Genomic DNA, 15,728 nt, shown 5'->3' with positions numbered 1-15,728 from the left:
ATTCGAAGATCAGCAGGATAGCAAATAATAGATTCTTCTACGGACAACAATAGACAACAGGTGCAGGAGTAGGCCATTCAGCCCTTCGAGCCAGCATCGCCATTCAATGTGATCATGGCTTCTCCCCATATCCCTTGACTCCGCTATCTTTAAGAGCTCTATCTAATTCTCTATCTACTTCTCTCTTGAAAGCATCCAGAGGCATCTGAAGCCCTCTGAGGCAGAAAATTCCACAGACTCACAACTCTCTGTGTGAAAAAGTATTTCCTCATCTCCGTTCTAATGGCTTACCCCTTATTCTTAAAACTGTGGCCCCCTGGTTCTGGAATCTCCCAACATCGGGAACATGTTTCCTGCCCTATCTAACGTCTCCAAACCCTTAATAATCTTATATGTTTCAATAAGATCCCCTCTCATCCTAAATTCCAGAGTATACAAGCCCAGCCGCTCCATTCTATCAACATATGTCAGTCCTGCCATCCTGGGAATTAACCTTGTGAACCTACGCTGCACTCCCTCAATAGCAAGAATTCTATCTATCTTTCAATTACAAAATTGAGTGTATAGGGCCAGTAGTCCATGGGATAAATGCATATGGTATTTTCGGCTCTGCTTGCAAATTTATTACCAAGTGATGTGTGACTGATTCTATAATCTATTTAGAACATGGAACTGTACAGCATGAGAACAGGCTTTTTGGTTCATGATCTTTGTTCTGACCATGATGCCAATTTAAAATTTACATCTGCCTGTATGTGATCTATGTCCCTTCATTCCCTACCTGTTCATGCCCATCCAACCGCCTCTTAAATGTTGTTATTGTATCTGCTTCCACCATTTCCTCTGGCAGCAAGACCAGGAACTTACCACGGTACACAAAAATGCTGGACAAACTCGGGGGGTGCAGTAGCATCTATGGAGCGAAGGAAATAGGCAAAGTTTCGGGCCGAAACCCTTCTTCGGGCTGCTTCTTCACTCCTTCACCCGCTGAGTTTCTCCAGCATTTTTGTGTACCTTCGATTTTCCAGCATCTGCAGTTCCTTCTTGAACAGGAACTTACCACTCTCAGTATATCAATTAAAAAAACTTGCCTCGTTCGTAAACTTTCCCCTTTCACCTTAAAGCAATGCCTTCTAGTATTTGACTAGAAGACTCCAACTATATATCCAATTTTAAATACTATCTAATCGCCCCTCACCCTCCAATGCTCCAGAGAAAAAAGTCCAAGTTTGTCCAACTTCCAATTATAACTAATCTCTGAAGGGCCCCAACCCAAAACCTCTCCTGTCCATTCCCTCCACAGATCTTCCTGACCCATTGAGTTATTCCAGCACCTTGCGTCTTGCTCAAGATTCCAGAATCTGCAGGTCCTTGTGTCTTCCAATTATAGCCAACACCCTAATCTAGGCAACATGCTGAGTGAAACCTCTTTGGCACCCTGTCCAAAGCTTTTGTATCCTGATTATTTGTGGGAAGTTACAGCATTTTTCAATTCCATCACAGGAATAGTAGTAGCCTGATTTGCGATGGTTAAATATGGAATCTCTTTTGGCTTTATTCATCATGTTATAACAGTTTAAAGCCATTCTACAGGCGGTTTCCATGCTGGGCAAAAAGAGAGATTGACACATTCAAGATATCGGTCTGTGATCTTGCAGGTACTCATTCAATTGTGATGAAAGTTTCTGAGTTTACAACCTTTTTTATTTATTGTCACGTGTATCGAAGTACAGTGAAAAGCTTTTGTTGCGTGCTAACCAGTCAGTGGAAAGTAACATTAATCCACTACCACAGTTACTTGTTATACATTCAAATTTCTAGTTATTGTGTCTATGCCCCTTTATTTTTGCCCTCTCTGTTAATCCAAATAGCTCCCTCTTAATTAGTCTTAATTTAAATTCCCTCTCGGTATTCTCTGCTCTGAAGAAAACATCCTCTGCTTAGCCTATAATTAAAACAAATTAAGTTTAAAAGATAAAAACGAAATGACAAGAAATATTTAGCCGATCAAGCAGTATCTATTTTGGAACAATAACTTCATTAGAGGTCTTTCCTCGTAACCTAACTTTTCCATCTGGTGACATACTTGTAAACCTCTAAATTCCCTTTCCTGTTATTATGCCCTTCCTATAATGCTGCCCTGTTCAGTAAGACGCCCACGTGGCATGTTACAGTACAAGTTTCCTACTTTTAGTCCATATATTGCCAAAGGACATTTTCCTGTATGTCTCCTAAGCTGCCTATCTGACTGATGATCTTCATGGATCTGTAGACTTGCACTTCTAAGCTCCTCTGTTCCCCTCCTGCTGCTCATTATTCCACTATTTAATTTTTATTACCTTCATCTTGTTTGCCATCCCTAAAGCACAATCTATGATATCATCAGCCTGAAGAAGGTTCTGACCTGAAATGTCATCTATCCGTTCTCCATGGAAGCTGCCACACCCACTGAGTTACTCCAGCACATTGTGTCTGTTTCTGTAAGCCAGAATCTGCAGCTCCTTTTTTCTATACACTGGGAGAGAGAGAGAGAGAAGGGAGCGGGAGAGAAGGGAGAGAGAGAGAAGGGAGAGAAAGAAAGGAGAGGCAGAATGGGGAGAGAGAGAGAAGTGGATAGAGAGAGAAGGGGGAGAGAGAGGGGGATAGAAAGAAGGGAGGGAGAGGGGATAGAGAGAAGGGAGAGAGAAGGGGGAGAAGAGAGAGAATGGGGAGAGAGGTAGAGAGAAGGTAGTAAGAGAAAGGAGAGAAATGAGAAGGGGCAGGGAGAGAGAGAGAAGAGGGAGAGAAAAGAGCACTAATTTTGTGGAATCACCTTAAATCTAGCCCCCCAGATATCCTCCAGTTAAAGCCCTTAAAACACAAGAGGGAAGCTCAGAAAAGAGTTCCCTGTGTCAGTTGGTACTGAGACTATTCAGTTAAAACCTATCCAGTTAAATCCTGACCATCCTCAGATCAATACTGATCCCCAATTACCAGTTAGAGTGAACCAAATTATCAAACAATGTAAAGAAATGTATTTGGAACATTGGGATAAAGAAACCAAAAGCCAAAGCAGATTAGAATGTTACCGTGCCCTAAAAAGAGATTATAAATTGGCAGACTATCTCTCAACTGTTAGAGACATAAAGCAGAGACAGACCCTCACCAAATACAGGTTAAGTGACCACTATTTGGCAGTTGAAAAAGGAAGACAGAAGAGATTCTGGCAACCAAGAGAAAACAGAATATGCGGCCACTGTTTGACACATGAGGTTGAAACAGAGGTGCACTTCCTCCTAAAATGCAAACAATTTGACAAAACAAGGAAAACGTACGTTGACAAACTCAGTCTGGCAACCCCTGATTTTAAAGAACTAGATGATACATCAAAACTAAGAATAATCTTTGGTGAAGGAAATACGGCACATCTTGGTGCACAATACGTAAAGTCTACCTTCCCAAGTGGCGTATCTTTGGTCTGCACCACCGCTGCTGAAGTTATCTAACGTGGAGGGAGAGTGAGGTAGAGTCAATTACGTGAGCCTACGTAATTGGCGCTCGCTCTTCCTCCAGTGGGCTCAAGACACGCCCCCTTGTGAGGCAGATGTGATCGCTGCCTCCCCTGGTGCTTTTTCAATGCAATTTTGTGAGACCAGCGAGCACAAATTTAATATATTTATACGTGAAATAAGTTACCTGGACTATGGAAGGAATGTAATGAAGGGGTTTACAAACATTACATTGGTGACATACATAGAGATAATATCAGGCACACGCTTATTACCCGCGCTCCATTCAGTTTCTGAGGGGTTGCGCAATCAGAAGGGAGGCTCAGCTCGTCGCTGTCTCGCCTCTCATCTCTCCCTGTATTTGCAGCGGAGCTGCGAAAATTTGGCGATTTTTACTAAAAAAAATGATTAGATTCATATAGAAATGACATTTATAACAGATCAGTGGAAAAATCTTTATATTTATTTTATTTTATTATTATTTTTCTTGACTTTTCTTAACAGCTATTTTCATTGGGAGTATGACAGGTGAGGCTCTGCCTCCCCTAACCGCACTGAGATGCACACATAGGAAGAATCTAGAAGGTTGTTAGCCAAATCCAGGAAAAAGACTGGCACAGAATGCCACATAGGTCGGCAAAGACTGGTGCGCCGACTCACCCGTTGCCATGCTGTATAAGCCTATGACTGCATGTCCACAGATTGCATTAGGTCTCAATGAGAGCTACTATCTGAACAATCGCGAACAGAGGTGCACCCTACAACGTCACCAGCGCAAGACTTGCAGGATGATATCAAGGAGCTCGGCTCCAACTGCAGTAAACAAAAGATAATATTTCAGGTGGAATGAAGTTTGAATGGAATAAATAGTGTGACCACGATCGCTTTGGCAGGGGATAGTCTTGCTGCCTAAAGGGCACGCCACAGTGTAATCAAATGCATCTGGCAGATTGTTTCCGGCCGCGGCATCAAAGGCATGAGATGCAATCGCTGACGTTTCCCATAGTACAATACAATACAATACAATTCAATTTATTGTCATTTGGACCCCTTGAGGTCCAAACGAAATGTCGTTTCTGCAGCCATACATTACAAAACAAAAAGACCCGAGACACAACACAGTTTACACAAACATCCATCACATCGTTGTGATGGAAGGCAAAAAAAACTTATCTCTCCACTGCACTCTCCCCCCCATGTCAGAGTCAGAGTCAAAGTCAAAGCCCCCGGCTGGCGATGGCGATTGTCCCGCGGCCATTAAAGCCACGCCGGGACAAAGCCAAAGCCACCACAAACTTGGAACAGCACAGACCTCCACTCAATCTATCCAATACTAAAGGGCAGGCATTTCGCAGTTAAATGTCTTATATTGTCACAGTGTGAACACTGTTGCAAAGGTGGTGGCTTGTTCTTTCAGTGAAAATAAAGATATAATGATTTAACGTTATTCAACCTCTGACCCTCTTGGGAGACTAGCTTGCCCCCACCCCCCCAGCAAAACCTGAAATGACGCCCCTGTTTGACAGCTCCGGCACCTAAAAAATTAGCACTGCAACACTGTCTGCCAGCCCTCTCGCTAGTTCACTGCGTGTCCGATCCTAACGCAGAACCACAAAACCTTTGGGCTTCCGGTAACCTGCACAAAGAGCCTCTGCTAACAAGGATTGGCGAACTGTGCTGGTCAACGTGCACTGGGCGAGATGGCTGGGGGAAAAGCACGGCAACCACCACAAACTTGGAACAGCACAGACCTCCACTCAATCTATCCAATACTAAAGGGCAGGCATTTCGCAGTTAAATGTCTTATATTGAATTGGCGGCTCCTTCACAGGGCCAACCCTGTACTCAGTTTTTCTCGGAGATGAATCTTTGCCTTAACGGTACATTCACACCGCCTGTAGGTAAAGCATCAGCCCACATCACACTGATACAGTAGCTGCCTGCCTCAGATTAAATATATTTTTACACATAAATTATGAATAAAGATAAGAAAATGTTTCAAACACGTAATATTTTCTTATTCCAGTAGCAAACACATTAAGGATTAAATGAAAATAATAAATTCTTTAACTTTTTGAATATCTCATAATTGCAGATTAATGAACTGAACTAGAACTGGGACTGTGTAAGTAGTGTGTGAACGGCAGAACAAGAAAGGAAGCTATTGACAGAATTCTAGATTAATTAATTGGTAGAATAATTAACAATTTATACACAGTTTATAGAGCGCTGCGTTCACTTCTTTTTTCCCCGAATGACCTTTGACAAATCCCATGATTCCTTGCGTTTATCGGAATACCGAACTCGCTTATTCCGGTAATACTCTTAAAGTTTATGATCTTTTCTCATTATAATTTCATCCTCAAATGAGAAGGGTGTGAAAACCCACAGGCCCATGTGTTTAAAACTCTCCTTTTGTATTGTCTCTGAGCATTACCTCTGGTTTATGTTCATTTTAAGTAATTCGGGTCATCTCTTGAATTGTGCATAGAAATTGAAGCACTCATTTAACCAAATGAGTAACAATATTACAAAGAAAAATAAATGTTTTCCATTTCTACATACAATTAAAATCAATGTGGACTCATTCTGTGTATGTTAAAGTTATAGCCTACTTTTATTGTAATTATATAACTTCTAAATTTTTCTTGGAGTTAAATACTGTGATTATTGCAGAATGAATATAGCAACACTTATTAGAGGCAGAACAAGCAAGCTAAGCTACAATTTTCAAGTTCCAAAATTGAATAAAGAATTTCGAACTGATGATTTATTTGTTGAAGTAACAGGGGCCTTTGTAGTGATAGTAAAATCCTTTAAAAGATTGTTTAAATGTCTTGCATCTTGCAACCTTTAGTTTTCTGTCTGATAATCATGCAACATTTATTAAGTAAATGGCACCAATGCTATTTTGTGTGGGTCCATTCTGCAATGTTCTCCATACATTCTATTCTAAACCAATGGGGAATAATTTTATTCGTCGCTTGTATTTTCACTATTCCCATAGCAGAAGCCCATCGCGGGGCTGGAAACTGAAAGTATCCTGAGCTAATTCTGCTACCGCCATCATCTATTGCAACAAGTGATGGCTCCCACTGATTGTCGCCGGAAGCTTGCGTCTTTTTCAGGAGGGACTATGACAGCGATGTCAACATTTGAAACATGGAAGATGGACACGAAAGAAGACAATCAGATTATAGAATTCCATGTGCAGATATATGTTTGAACAATACATTAAAGAATCTTTCCACTTGCCCATGCAAATACCCGATTGTATGTATTTTGATATTCTTACAAAGCGTGCAAAATTGGTATTAAATAGCATGAAAAAAATGTCTGCACTCTTTTCATGGGTACCAATGAATCAATATGAAGCCCTTTAGTGCATTGACATGCCTGGCTATTGAAAGTGGTTTTAATGCCATTGAACCAACATCCTGTGATATCCTGTGAACTTTTTGAGTTCCATTGAACCAAATGCCATTGAACCAAAATCCTGTGATATCCTGCCTCAGCTTTTTTGCACCTTTTTCACAAGTTATTTTGGAGTTATACAACATGGAACAGGCCATTCAGATAATCATGTCCACACAAACAAATTTGCATCCTTCCATATTATTCAATCTTCCAGTACTTTGCTCCTAATCTTCTATACTTAAGATGATCAGGGTAAAGGGATCAGGGGGTATGGAGAGAAGGCAGGTACAGGATACTGAGTTGGATGATCAGCCATGATCATATTGAATGGTGGTGCAGGCTCGAAGGGCCGAATGGCCTACTCCTGCACCTATTTTCTATGTTTCTATGTTTCTATGATGCAAGTTCTTGTTGAGATATTTTTAAATACTGTCAATGACAGAACGTGCAAACTCCACACAGACAGCACACTAGGTCAGGATTCACCTGGGTCTCTGGTGCTGTAAGGCAGCGGCTCTACCCCATTCCAGGGAAAACAGATCTAGTCTTTCCAATCTTGACTTTGGTTTCTATATTCCATCCTTTCAGACTTATTCCCATTTTTAATCATGTAAATCATCTCTTTTCTTTCCATTAAGGGATCTCAATCGAAACATTAGCTCCATACTGTAAGTGCTAAAATAAATTTCCACCATGTTCTGATCTTATGTTGGATTTCCAAAGTCTGCTGAGTTTTACTGTTGTATATTTGGCTGGTTAATTTATGAAGCTTCTATTTACAGCATTACCGGATTATAAATTATAAAAGGTCAACAGAGTAATTTCTGGTGAGTCGTAGTTTCTAATTCCTATGTCGGAAGACTGGGCGATCCAATAAAGGCTGGGGATTTTGTTACTGTAGAGGGCAGTATAAACCCACCATTTGATTCTTACAGCCCTGCTGTTAGATGACTGTTACAGTTTTTGTGTGCTAAAGAACTAGATCTTCAACAATCAACAGAAATCTGGAGTTTTGTTCTGAAAGAGGGTGCATTAAAATGTCAAACATCATATTTCCTGTGGTCAGCGATCGTTTACAACTTATGAATTTATTTTCAAAAGAACTGTTGATTTACAATTTGTTTAATTTGTTACAATAGAACAACATGCGTGGAATGTATCTCTTGTGTCTTAATTGAAATGTGTGGAACTGGAGAATCAAGGAATTGCAGATGCTGATTTACCAAGGAAAGACACAAAATGCTGGAGCAACTCAGTGGGTCAGGCAGCATCCCAGGAGAATATGAATAGGTGATGTTTCGGGTCACGACCCTTCTTCAGACTGATTCTTCAGACACGGCATGAAACTGACATAAGTGAACAATATGGAGAGTGGCAGTTACAATTAAAATTGTTTTCCATTACTGCTCAGTTTAAATACATATTTTTAAATATATATATATAACATTATGAGAGGATTAGATGGTGTAGACAGTCAACACCTTTTTCACCAGACTGGAAACGTCAAAGATATAGCTTGAAGGTGAGGGACAAAGTTTAAAGAAGATGTATGGACAGGTTTTGTACACGGAGAGCGGTGGGTGCCTTGAACGTGCTGCCGGGGATGGTGGTGGAGGCAGATACGAAAGTTGCATTTGAGAGAGATTTAATAGGCACATGGATATGCAAGTAATGGAAGGATATGGATTATGTGCACCAGATGAGATTTAGTCTTGGCATCATGTTCAGCACAAACATAGTGGGCTGAAGGGCCTGTTCCCGTGCTGTACTGTACAGTGTACAAAATTATGAGAAGAATAGATCGGGTAAACACACAGTCTTGTGCCCAGAGTGGGGGGGGGGATCAGGAAACAGAGGACATAGATTTAAGGTAAGGGGGGAAAGATTTAAAAGGAACCTGAGGGATAACTTTTTTAAACAAAAGGTGGTGGGTATATGGAACGAGCTGCTGGAGGAGGCAGTTGAGGCAGATACTATCACATTGTTTAAAAAGCATTTAGATAGATACGTAGATAGAATAGGTTTAGAGGGATATGGGCCAAATGCAGGCAGATGGGGCATGTTGGTTGGCGTGGGCAAATTCTGCAAAAGGGTCTGTTTCTGTGCAGTATAATTTTATGATTCTTATCTTTTATGTTCTAAATTCCTAATGGACAGCAAAGCCAAATCAGACGTGATTTTGGAATTATGACACTAATTTTATGTTGCCCAGGTGAAATTATCCGTCATTTATCTGCCCTGTTTTGAGTCATTGAATGCTTGTGGTTATATCGGTGATTTTAATGAAAGGAATGGGAAGGGTTGTGATGAAACAGTGCCTTCCAATAGGCAAACATTTTCAGAAAGACATGGTGATGTAAGAAGCTGGAATGAAAATTAGCAGAGACGGAAACTTTAAAATGTGTTGAATAGAATTAGATAATAGATTTAGATAATTTGTGTGTCCAATTTGACTGCCAGGAAGAGCATAGCTTTATAGTGAGAGATTTAAAAGATGTGTGGGGCAACTTTTTTTATGCATAGGGTGGAGAGTGCCATTTCCCTCCAATTCAGTTTAGTTTATTGTCACGTGTGCTGAGGTACAGTGAATAGCTTTTGTTGCATGCTTGGTCAGATCAGGGGGAGTTCAGGTCAGGTCTGGGGGAGTTCCCCCCGCCACGGGTACCATATAATCCCGTGCTACCTGCTCCATGGTCGGCTAGTCGGCAACTAAACCGTCTCCCCCACCTGGTTTGCCAGGTGAGGAGGAGGCTGTGGACCCCCCCAGCAGGACCAAAAACAAGACCTGTTAAAGGGCAGATGAGCTTCTAGCGAGCCAACAGCCATCCACACTTCAGTAGAAGTTGTGATCACTGTCGCACATAGCATTGTAAGGAATGATGATAAAGCAAACACACCAAAATCCTATACTTCCAGCGGCGGAAGTCCGCAGGAACTGGAGGACAGAGATGTGTGGTGCGTTCGTCACCGTTCTTGTTGATAACCAGCACCACTGCGTCGCTAATGTTTTCAACGATGATGAATGATGATGAATGCATGCTACCCAGTCAGCAGAAAGACAATGCATGATTACAATCGATCCATTTACAGTGTATAGATACTTGATAAGGAAAGCAAAGTAACTGCAAAGTCTAATGAAGGATAGTCTGACAGTCATCAAAGAGGTAGATAGTAGTTCACCACTACATTCCCTGCATTTTCATGTGCCGATGTAAAAGTCTCTTAAATGCCACTTTCGTATCTGCCTCCACCACCACTCCAGGCAGCATGTTCCAGGTACCCATCACTCTGTGTACAAAACATGTTCCACACATCTCCTTTAAACTTTGTCCCTCTCACCTTCAAGCTATGTGACATTTTCAGCCTGGAGAGGCAGATACGATAGTGGCATTAAAGAGGTTCTGGACAAATTCTGACATTCAGTTGATGGCTCGTTTGAATATAATCTGCATTAAAATAAAAACATATTTTCTGGTGGTTTTTCAATAATAAAAGATTGTTATATTTCAGGTTGGTTGGTTCAATCCAAAAGATAACTAATTTCTGTGAACATCCAGGTGAGTACCAGATGACTAAATATACTTATCTTTAAATTAAATTAACAGTTTAAAATTATTTTAGCTGTACAAATATCACAAAATATTATTCAACATCAATCATAGTACTTTTCTATTATAAAGACATGTGAGTCTGTAGGTTAATTGGCCTCTAGAATTTCCCCTAGTGTGCACATCCTCTCTCATTCTTCTAAATTCCAGTAAATATAAGCCCAGTCGATCCATTCTTTCATCATATGTCAGTCCCGCCATCCTGGGAATTAACCTGGTGAACATACGCTGCACTCCCTCAATAGCAAGAATGTCCTTCCTCAAATTAGGAGACCAAAACTGCACACAATCTAACTAGGGGCAATTTTATTTTTAAAGAGGCCAATTAACCGACAAACACGCATGTCTTTGGAATGCAGGAGGAAACCGGAGCACCCAGAGGGAATCCATGCGATCACAGGGAGAACACAGAAACTCCACACAAAGAGCACCAGAGGTCAGGTCTCATGCGCTGTGGGGCAGCGGCTCTCTGCCACACAATTACATTAATGTTGAGGCAGAAAAAGATTTCCAAGGCATTGCAATGTTGAGCAGCAAGGACTACTCTAGCTGTGTTGGGAGATGTTCCCCCTTCTACAATCTCCAGAAACTAACCAGTTAACCACTAACCTGTAATTGTGTGGCAGAGAGCCGCTGCCCCACAGCGCATGAGACCTGACCTCTGGTGCTCTTTGTGTGGAGTTTCTGTGTTCTCCCTGTGATCGCATGGATTCCCTCTGGGTGCTCCGGTTTCCTCCTGCATTCCAAAGACATGCGTGTTTGTCGGTTAATTGGCCTCTTGAAAAATAAAATTGTCCCTAGTTAGATTGTGTGCAGCTTTGGTCTCCTAATTTGAGGAAGGACATTCTTGCTATTGAGGGAGTGCAGCGTATGTTCACCAGGTTAATTCCCGGGATGGCGGGACTGACATATGATGAAAGAATGGATCGACTGGGGTTATATTTTCTGGAATTTAGAAGAATGAGAGAGGATGAGGATCTTATAGAAACATATAAAATTCTTAAGGGAAGATTAATTCCCCCCCCCCCCCCCCCCCCCCCCCCCCCGCCGCACCTTCCCCCCCCCCCCCCCCCCCCCCCCCCCCCCCCCCCCCCCCGATGTTGGGGGAGACCAGAACCAGTGGTCACAGTTTAAGGGGTAAGAATAAGGGGTAGGCCATTTAGGACTGAAATGAGGGGGAAAAATTCAAGCAGAGAGTTGTGAATATGTGGAATTCTTTGCCACAGAAGGCAATGGAGGCCAATTCACTGGATGTATTCAAGAGAGAGTGAGATATAGCTCTGAGTGAGATTATACAGTTGCTGCCAGTGACGTCCGGGCAACAAGGAAGGCAGCATGGGTGCTTTTGTTGTGCAATTTTCGACACATAATTTGTCACCATATTCCATCAACAGCATTGCTGCTCCAAATAATTAATGCCCAATTGTATGTGACTTTGGACACTTAACATTAAACACAACTTGGTCAGTTTTGCTGCTTTGTCATGTAGAAGTATTTATAACATTGATTTGACATTAATGTCAGGCACAGAAGGCAGTGGAGGCCAATTCACAGGAAATATTTAGGACTGAGATGAGGAAAAACTTTTTCACCCGGAGAGAGGTGAATCTGTGTAATTCTCTGCCTCAGAAGGCAGTGGAGGCCAATTCACTGGATGTTTTCAAGAGAGTTATATTTAGCTCTTCGGGCTAAAGGAATCAAGGGATATGGGGAGAAGGCAGGAACGGGGTACTGATTGTGGATGATCAGCAATGATCATATTGAATGGCGGTGCTGGCTCGAAGGGCCGAATGGCCTACACCTGCACCTATTTTCCTATGTTTTTCCTGTGTATCCAACCTGCACACCCTCAATAGGAAGAATGTCCTTCCTCAAATTAGGAAACCAAAACTGCACGAACAGGGGGCTGTCCCAGCAACTTCCTCCTACAGACCACGATCCATTGAGTCATCCATTTGGCCATGTGCGACCGGTTCCCCTGAAGCTAGATCTGCTGGACCTTCAGCTCGGCGGACTCACTCTGAAGCCACGGATCTTGAGTTTGTGGTATCGGCTCAACGGGCTCCCCCCCCCCCCCCCCCCCCGCCACCCCCCCTTCCCTCCCCGCCATGATCCGGTCGCGGGGACCCTCTGCCCGACTTCTCAAGGCCCGTGGCCTCCTGGGAGTGTCTGCCAATCCCAGCTTCCTGGGATTGTGTGTGTGCGCGTGCATGTGCTCATACACACACATATAGTATACAGTATATACTGATATACTGAACTTTTTTCTTTTTGTTTATTATGGGTTTTACAGAGTGCTTTGTTTACATATCTGTTGCTCTGCTGCAAGTGAGAATTTCACTGTTCCTTTTCGGGACATATGGCAATAAAACACACTTGTCTCTTGGCTGTTCATGAGTTCTCAGATAAGTAAAATGCAATCTGAAACCAGGGCGGCTAAACAGCCTGGAGCATAACAGGGAACTAAAGTATGAAATACCTTTTATTTAGAACAGAACAAAACCTTGTGTTGGAGGGAAATGGATTAAGCAGGTTATTACAATCATGCAGCATTGAAAAGTGTATCGCACAGGAGGGGGAAAGAATGAAGAGTGAATTAAAAGGCAAGCCATGGAAACAACAAAACATTGAACAATAAATACAGAGAACAGGACTTTCTCTCACCTAACTAAGATTTTATCCTTTAAAGTTAGAGATGGTACATTTTATATTCAAAATTAAACCAGAAATACTTAGGCAGGGCAACTAATATTTTCCTTGCAAAAATAAGTTAATACCAAAACAAGTTTGGTTTTGAATGATGTGTCACAAACAACGTGGGGAAAAGATCCAGTGATATTTACTAAAAGTTGGCAAATCTCACTTTACTCTGTACTTGGGTTATCACAAGAGTCACCATCACAGTAAAATCTGTTTCAAAAGTACTTTAATTTCCTTTCTCCATATCGTTCTGGAACAAGGGCATGAAAAGCCAATACAAATCTCTAAATTTTCATGGCCAACTTTAAATAAATCCTTCATTGTTCTTTGTGCACCAAGCCCATACGGTCCCTTAGCAACAGGACTGGAATGTCATCGCGTTCACTGTAGGGTAGTGTGTTTTGCAGAGAAGTAGTTCCACGCTCCTTGTTGCCCCAAGACTGACTGATACGGTCAATATGCATTGACATCACCAGTCATTTCTACTGAGAAACTAATGTTATTTTTGTTTATTTTGTCAATAATATTCAGTTTAGCTTATTGTCACGTGTACCTAGGCATAATTAAAAACTGTTACATGCTGACCAGTCAGTGGAAAGGCTATACATGATTATAATCGAGCTGTCCACAGTGTACAGATATATGATAAAGGATATAACTTTTAGTACAAGATAAAGTCCAGTAAAGTCCTATTAAAGATAGTCTGAGGATCTTCAATGGTCAAGACCGCCCTCTAGTTGGTGATAGAATGGCTCAGTTGCCTGATAACAGCCAGGAAGAAACTGTCCCTGAATCTGGAGGTGTGCGTTTTTGGAAATTGTCAGTCCCATTCCCAATTTGCTTTAGCATTGCCAGTGATACTCAATGCAAACAGTTGCTAATGGTTCAGTTGCCTGATAATAGCTGAATAACGATGAAACAGCTGAATAATAATAAAGTATCAATCGGTGAAAAGATCAACAGAACAAAATGTCACTAAAGAATTTTCTTAATAAACACACAAACATACTTATTATTTCAGAAACTTTTAATCCAGTACATTTGTACTATATTTACATATTCTGTTATACTGCTGCAAGTGAGAATGTCATTGTTTAATCTGGGACATATGACAATAAACACTCTTGACTCTTGGTCTAAATGTTAACTGCAGCCCTGGAGGCAGTGTGGAGAGGCAATGTCTTAAACCAACAGTACATTATTTTTAACAGCCCAGAGATATCTGTAATCTTGTTACGTTTATGATTCTTTAAGCACATTAAAAAAATAATAACCAGGTAATTTTCAATTGTTCAGGAGAATATCAAGTGTTGGAGTAACTCAGCAGGTCAAGCAGCATTCATTGCCATAGAAGGCTGTGGAGGCCGTCATTGGGTATTTCTAAGGTGGAAATTGACATATTGCTGATCAGTAAGGGTGGCATGGGTTATGGGGAGAAGGCGGGAGAATGAGGTTGAGAGGGAAAGATCAGCCATGGTTGAATGGTGGAGTAGACACAATGGGCCGAATGGCCCAATCCTGCTTTTATGACCTGATCATCCCTGGAGAACATGGATGGTCCAGGTCGGAACCCTTCAAATTGAAGTCAAGCTTTCAAATCTGAACCATTTAGTGTAAAATATAACATTTGAAGTCTGATAAAATCCGATTAAAGTAAGTTCAAAGCTCAAAACTAGTGCATCCAGCACCTGGGGTTAATTCTCACAGTTTATTTGGGTTTTTTTCTCAAATAATATTTGCCTCTCTTTGAACTGGATAAGGCATAAAGTATTGCTTACAATTCTGGCTCATTAAATACAAAGTCTGTAGTTTTGTATTGGTTTCTGGCAGATCTTTATTAGAGAAGGTGAGATGTTTACAGGGAGAGGTAATTAAATCCTAACCCAGGGGACATGCAGCTTTATAGGTGGGATTTATTTGAAACTGATGATGAAATATAATTTGTCAGTAAGTATGGCAATTTTATTTACCAGAATTCTGCCTGGATCAGGTGGTTTTAGCTGCGAAGAGTTTGGATAAACGTTAATTGCTTTCTCTGGAACGTCAGAGGCTGAGGGGAGGCCTGATAGAAGTATATACAATTACGTGAGATATAGACAGTGTAGATAATCGGAGCCTTTTTGCCTAGATGGAAATGTCAAATCCCAGAGGACATAGCTTTAATGTGACTGGGGCAAAGATTAACGGAGACGTGTTGGGCAAGTTTTCTTTTGCACAGAGGTTGGTGAGTCACGCACTGCCAGGGGTGGTGGTGGGGGCAGATACAATAGCGCCGTTTGGGGCTTTTAGATTAGCAAATGGATATGCAGAAATAGAGGTTTATGGATCATGTGCAGGAGATGAGATTAGTTTATTTTGGCATCATGTTCAGCATGGACATTGTGGGCCGAAGGGCCTGTTCCTGTGCTTTATTGTACTAAAGATAGCCTACCAGGCAACGCCCTGCCTGAAGTAATTTGTGGCTATCCCTGATTGGTCCTGAACCTTTCTCGCCTTACCCAGTGAGTTACTCCAA

This window comes from Amblyraja radiata, chromosome 6, assembly GCF_010909765.2.
Source record: "Amblyraja radiata isolate CabotCenter1 chromosome 6, sAmbRad1.1.pri, whole genome shotgun sequence".
NCBI classification, from domain to species: Eukaryota; Metazoa; Chordata; class Chondrichthyes; order Rajiformes; family Rajidae; genus Amblyraja; species Amblyraja radiata.
Note: the sequence above shows the minus strand (reverse complement) of the source record.